Genomic DNA, 7,332 nt, shown 5'->3' with positions numbered 1-7,332 from the left:
CTTCTGAATCTGAATGTCCCGAAAGCAGAATTTCATTTCCAGTCTCAGACCCGAGGCAGCGATGGCTTGTTGAGCCCCTGTGAATCAGGAAAGTTTGCACACAGCCTTCTCCTCCAATGCAAAGACACCCTCCCGCCATCTCATCTCCATCCAGAATGAAATGAAAGGCTGGGAAGCCTGCTCTGGGGCAGTCAGGACGTATGTGGGAAACTGAGAAAACTGGAAATTACCAACAAAGAGCATAAAACGTGTGACTGTCTTACGGGTAAAATGGGATGGATTCAGACAGAACAGAAGAGAGAAGGCCCAGGAGGCAATGCATTGAGAGAGCCTGCAAAGAAAAATGCAAAATCCGGCATGCTTGGAGGCAGCAGAGGAAGGAGAGTCTCGACTGGAAATATCACAGCCACAGGAACAATGGACGCCTGCCTTCCTAAAGAACGTTGGCATCATCAAGGAGTATTAACCATCAAATTAGGAAGGAGACCGCCATAAGGACACCCGCTACAGGTGATGGAAATAAAAGATGCCGGGTCTCATTTTGTAACTAGTGTTGATCAAGTGCATTTCTCAACATCCCTGAGCTCTCCTTGCAAAAGGAAGGACGGTTAACACCTGCTTCGGGGTTGCTGTCGGGCTGACAAGTCATGTACGTGACCGAAAGGAGGAGAAAGCACTTAATGACATAAATCGGGTATCACGACCCACGGGAGATGTCCTAGATGGGGCGCAGCACACTGTGCCCCTTGCCGGCCAAACGTCGTGCACCGTGTGTATCCGTAAAGAAAGTCCCACTGGCGCGCTGATATGCCCGTTCCATATGCACTGGCGTGTTCCTGCTATAGCTACAGAATCGATTCGCTGAAACGGCGACCGTGTGGCCCCCCCCAACCTGAATATGTTTGGTATGTGACCCCTTCCAGCAAAAGCCTGCTGAGCCCTGGTCTGGAACATCAGTTTATCATTCACTTGGGAATAGAAATACGTGATTAGGCTAGCTGTACCTGTCTCCACTCCACGGAGGGGAAAAGCGACGCCCTTGGGTGTCATTTCTCCAACGTCACCTAATGGAAACCAGCAGAGCCAAAGTTCTGGTCTCTGAGCCAAGTGTACGTCGTTTCTCAGTGGCATTTTTATTTCATTTTATTCTTTTTTCCTTAGAGAGAGAGCGTGTGCAAGCAGGTTGGCGGGGAGAAAGGGAGAGGGGAGAGAGACCATCTTAAGCAGGCTCCGTGCTGAGCGCAGAGCCCGACTCGGGGCTCGATCCCACGACCCGAGATCACGACCTGAGCTGACATCAAGAGTTGGACGCTGAACGGACTGAGCCACCCAGGCACCCCAGTGGCCTTTTTATTTAAAATAAATAAATAAATAAATGAAGATACAATGCAGGGAGAGAAAAATAAAAGTCATCAACTCAATAGAGATTGTTCAGGCAATGAAGACAAGCATACAGCCTTCGGTGGTGATTTCACGCAGAGTCGCGGAAATCCCTGTCAAGTCTCCAGTTCCCTCCGGGATTCAGGGCAGGCAGGCAAAGGAGGGCTTTGATGGGTTCGTCTCTGCTCATCTTTTCAACTACACTTCCTACCTTACCCAACCTCGCACCTTAAAATTTGAGAAGTCCCAATGAAAGGGAGCTCTCCTCCCAACCGACCCCCTAAACTCACACACAGACACACGTGGTGTGTGCTTTCCGCCTCCTGAGAAAGGCATAGGCAGAGGTCTACGTCCTGAACCCTTCAAGGAGTCACTTCTTCAGGAGCCACTCTCCAGCCCCAACTGAACCCAACACTCCCAACTCTCCAGCCCCAACTGAACCCAACACTCCCTTCCGGGCTCTCAGTGCATTCTCTCTGGTTTCCCTATGTTGAACACATCTGTCTATTGGCCCATCTATGCCAGTGCTCTGGGGGCACTTTGAGAAGGAGGACCATGTCTTTTCTGAGCATGCGGTGCCCAGCTCAGTCTCTAGTTAAGCGAAAAATTAATTATTGGGACCAACCTTTGCAAGTGTCGCATCAAAGAACAGAAAAGAGGCATCAGTATAAGGTTAAGTTGCAATTGCCAATGTATCTGGCCTATGCGAAGTGCACTCTTTTTTGTGGGACTCTGCCCCCACCTCAATCTTCTGTTAACCGTCTCTCACATGTGCATCAGAACAAGAGGACAGCTTTCCAAGTTCCAGAGGGGTGCTGGCGGGGGGTGGTCCTCTTCTCAGTGGCTGAGGGGATAGCCAGGAGGAAGCCAAGGGAGAGCCACCTTGTTGGAGACTTCAGAGGGAAAGCCTTGACTTCCCATGGCCGTGCTGATGGTTCCTTATCCACGTCGGATCAAGCCTCCATTTCCTGCGCTTCGCTTTTCCCTATTCTGCTTGGTGGCTGTAGCTGTCAGCCTTGCGTTTGTGGCATTGCCTAAAATTTCATGTCCCTCACTTTTTTGAGATGATGTTTCTTTAGCTCACAGCTTGGCAGTATACTCTTCTCCCCGAGGAAAGTCTTCTTCTCTCTGACTCCCACACATGGTGCTGGTTACATTTTGGCCTTAACTATCTAGTTGACCACACAAAACCCAACACTTAAACTCAAGTTTTGGTCTGTCTTTAGGAATTTCTCCTTGCCTGTGTTGCAGGCAAGTATCGTATCCGTTACTTAGATGAGTTGCCATGACCCATTATTTTCACCACGTATTTGATACGTTAAAAAAAAATCATTTGAAATGGAAAAAGCGTGTGACAAAAATATTCTGTTGATACTGTCTTCTAGGAAGAGAGGAATTTGAGACTGTGGTAAATAAACATAACAGAAGGAGATCGATGTGAAAACAAAAAGATGTTCCTCACTGAGGAACATCACTGAGGAACTCTCCATGCATTGGATTTAACCTAAACGTCACATCTATGCTAATGACATTCATTATATTTTATTCTTCCTTAGAGGTAAAAATGGAAGTTTGAGTAGCTGCCAAGTTGTTGAGCTTGAACATGATGCTATATGTTTCTCAGGACATAATTAGTATCGTGTCGTGTGTACTTGTGTGCTCACCTGGTGTTCAAGTTGAAAATGAAGGCAGTGGGAAGAACATGAGACTTGCTCTTGAGAAAATTACACCTACCTCTGAGAACTCGTGCATATCTCTCAGCATCCTGGCCTCCGTTCCTCAATCTAGAAAGTAAGGGAGTTACAGTTAGATTTTAAGAGTACTTCCCATTCTAACATTCCCTGGAATTATTGGTCCACAAGAAGACATAAAAGAATGCCAAGAATCGGCACCAAGATATAACCAGGCTTACGTCTGTTCTTTGCCAAATAGCTATCTCCAAGTTTGTGAACATATGGAAGAGGACAGCGAAGAAATTGTTCTAGAAGAATTGAAACAAAGGAAATCCAGAGTCCTTCCAAGAACGTGGGAAAGCCACTTGATTATGACATATGTACCCCTTTTTTTTTTACATTCATAGTTAGTTTGAAGTAGATTGGATACATGGATTTAACAGCCACATTGCATGATGTCAACCATCTGAAAATTCTCAGTCTTATACATGCTAATAAATGTGATCAAATTTGTATTGCTCCCTCTGCTCCCAAGGACAATAATTATATCTTTGTATGAAATGAGCAGAACAGAAGATCATTTCTCTAATTGGGCCAGCTTGACTCAACCACCAACCAACATGTGCTAGATGAGTCGATACTCCTGGAATTGGCAGTCTTGCACGAAATACGGACCAAAACGTAAAATATTAAAAACGTATAAAGGAGCCATATGTAATTGTGTGGCAATTGCAGTGGAGATAATTAGCGCATTATGTCGGTTTTATAGTTCCCCATTTTAGAAATAACAAATTTTCTCACTGATAATGTTAGTCATAGATCTCTCTGCTTTGCTGACCACAGCAATGGAAAACAACAAAGAGAAGGAAACCGTTAAATTTCATCTTTGATGATGTGAAGAACCACGCTTGGAGACAACAAAAACAGGCATAGAGTGTCAAAGGCTCATGGAATTGCTACTCTCATAGACAGAAGAAGAGAAGACCACAGGAAAAAATTGAAATACGGAAGGGAAGATGTGACAACAAACAGCAAGGAGGGTCCCATAACCAGGAAGGAACCTAAAACCCTTCCACGGGCTTGTAAGAGTATCATGGAAAGTTCTCAGAGAGAGGTGTGGCTTTCTTAAAAAAAATGCTTAAGATGATCATCAAAAAGAAGTCGTTCATTTACATGTGGCGCAAGAACAGAGGATGGGCAGGCAATTTTCAAACAGAAAAGCAGGAGAGTGCAATGGCAAAGAATCCTAATGGGTACAAGAAAGCTGACGTTTTAACAGAAATTGTGGTGGTCACAAAGAAGCCCTTTAAATGAACTCCAAAATTACAAGAACATGGGCCAAATATGAGAGGTTGGGCACAGAACCAATGAAGCACTATAAAGTCTTTGCAGAAATTTGTAAGAAAGGTATTAAAAAGGCTTAAGCGCAGGGACACCTGGCTGGCTTTGTAAAGCATGGGACTCTTGATCTTGGGGTCATGATTTCCAGCCCCATGTTGGGTATAGAGTTTAATTTCAAAAAAAAAGAAGAAGAAGAAGAAGAAGTCTTGTACAGAATGAGGTAAGGCATCCAAAACTGAAATATCACAGGAGCTTTTGAGTTCACACTGTAACTAGAACATAGAGAGAAGATCTCTCTTTGTGTTCTGTAGGGTCAGTTAGCGAGACAAAACATGCGCAGCCTTCACAGGTACTTCTCTGGATTGACTGAAAATGATCCTCTAAATCTTTCTCTCACAGGGCCCAGGTAGTTAAAATTTTATCTCTCTCTCTCTCTCTTTTTTTTTTTTTTTTTTTTAAGTAGGCTACATGCCCAGCGTGGAGCCCAGTGCAGGGCTCAAACTCATGACCCCGAGATCAAGACCTGAGCTGAGATCAAGAGTCTGACCTCAGCCACCCAGGTGCCCCTCTCATTAATTCTTGATGGCTGCCACTGTGCTTTCCATCTGCTGATGTTCCTCTCACTGTCTTTTCCCTAAAGCCACACTGTGGTTTAAACAGTCAGTTCTGTTTGCCAATTTATGATAGTCCTGGAGAGAAGGATCCACATTCTTTTGTTGTTCAAGGGTTTTACTAATCATTGGTAAGGAGAAATATATAGGCTATAGCAAATTTGGGGAATTAGGGGGAAAAAAAAAAAGGTCTCTATCCTGTGGCGTCTAACTACATCTCCTTTACCTTGGCGCACGTCACATCTGTCCACCTTCTGCAGACCTTGGTCTCTCTAGGCAAAGTTCACACTGTCTTTAATCCTTTTTGACACGCAGGTGGAAGGGTTTGAGAAGCAAATATCCATTTCTCACTGATTTCTTCCCTCAGCAAGGCCACTCATTCCCAAAAGGACAACAATATAGGTGACATTTATCTCTGCTCAGGTAACTGCTTGGACTCAAGTAATGGACATTTTGGGGGGAACCCTCACAGCTTCCTGACGACAAGCTTGGTACTCACCTGTGCAATACCCAATTTTCCTTGGATCCTTGCTTCTAAAATGATGTAATGGCTGTGCTCTTTCCACAACTCACCCCAATTAACTGCAATAACAAAATACTCTTAACTTTAAAGCTTTCCTCCCATAATTCTTTTTCATTTTTCTTTTGTCCTATTTTCTGTAATTCTTTTTCATAATCGCTTCACATCCTCTCTGTTCTCTGATTTTTGGCTACTTGTCTCCTCAAAACAAACAAAATCAAGCAAGCAGTTATGAGCAGAAAACCCCAGAATGGGATGATTTTGGATGGTGAAATTGGCCAGAAGATGAAAAGAACTACCAGTAATTATGGTCTCTCACAATACGAAGGGGTTCCACAGAAAGAACTTTAAATTCTAGGTGTTCCATCACCAAAGTAATTATAAAAACCATTGACTAGTTCTTTCATGGCAAGACAGAATTCTCTTGGACTTTTATTTTGCTTCCTCTGCTCTGTCATGGAAGGAATAACTTGCAAATGGGTAATTGTTTAGAAGAACATTAAAATCCCAAGACCATGAAGAGGTTAGAAGGTGAAACCAGTCGTGGAAGATGGATTTTCTAGCTCGATAAGCTCCTTCTCAAATCCGTGAAAGAGCTTACGAGTTGTCTAGACTAATCATCATTGGCAATGTTGAGAAGTCATTTATAAGACAGCAGAGATTTCCGTCCAGAAAACTGAAAGTGAGTAAATGTTCTGATTTTTTAAAGACCAAGAGGATGAATTGCACGCGTGTGTGGGCAAGAAAGATGGGATGTTTGACAATGTCAAATGCCATGAAGAGATCAAGCTGAGAAGAGGACCCTGGGTTTGGTGATTAGAACTCACTCGAGATCACCAAGAAAGCAGTTTAGCTCTGAGAGAACAGGAGCTTAATGTTATTCCTGAGGGTAATTTAGAAATGGATTATTTTAAAGGCTGGTTGGTGAGCACTTAATTAGAAAGTGGAGGTCACTATGAGTCAGGGTGGGCTCATTATGAACAAATCATGCCTGACTAGAATCATTTCAATGGACTGATAAATACGAGAAATGTAGTAGACCTGAAGGATAGTATCTTCATGTGAGGAAAATTTTGACCGTTTTTTAACCATAGCTTTGGGGACTGGAGGAATGATACAATTAAGATTAGGTTAAAATTATGTGGTATTAGGGAGGGCACGTATGGCATGGAGCACTGGGTGTGGTGCAAAAACAACGAATACTGTTAAGCTGAAAGGAAATTTAAAAAATTATTGAAATTAATGATCAAGGGATGGACATCCATGTGGAGGGTTGTCTCATGGTCTCTCTCTCTCGCTTGCTTGCTGATTCTCTCCTGTGGACCATTTTAGTTAATGACTTCGATGAAGAAAAGGGTAGTCTGCTGACCAGGGTTACAATGTAGTAGAAGCTAGGATGATTAGCTAATGGATTGAGTGACACACTTGAGACCAAAATAAACCAGGGCTATTGCTCGGCTGGATCAATGGAACGGATCTAACAAGATGGAGACTGATACCAGCAAAGTACTTGGTCAAATCCATCAGCCTCTCAAGTACCAACTTGGGGAGACAGGGCTCAACAAGCACATAATCAAAAAAAAAAAAAAAACAAACCCAGAGATTTTAATGGACTGTCAGAGCAATATTAGACTTCAGTTAATCCATGTAACAATAATAAATACTTGTCCAACTTCACACAACTGCAATATAAATGAAACGTTGGGGGCGCCTGAGTGGGTCAGTCAGTTAATGTCCATCTCCTGATTTTGATTCAGGTCCAGATCTCAGGGTCATGAGTTTGAGCCCCACCCTGGGTTCTGTGTTG

The sequence above is a fragment of the Mustela erminea genome, chromosome X, assembly GCF_009829155.1.
Source record: "Mustela erminea isolate mMusErm1 chromosome X, mMusErm1.Pri, whole genome shotgun sequence".
NCBI classification, from domain to species: Eukaryota; Metazoa; Chordata; class Mammalia; order Carnivora; family Mustelidae; genus Mustela; species Mustela erminea.
This window is presented reverse-complemented; position numbering follows the sequence as displayed.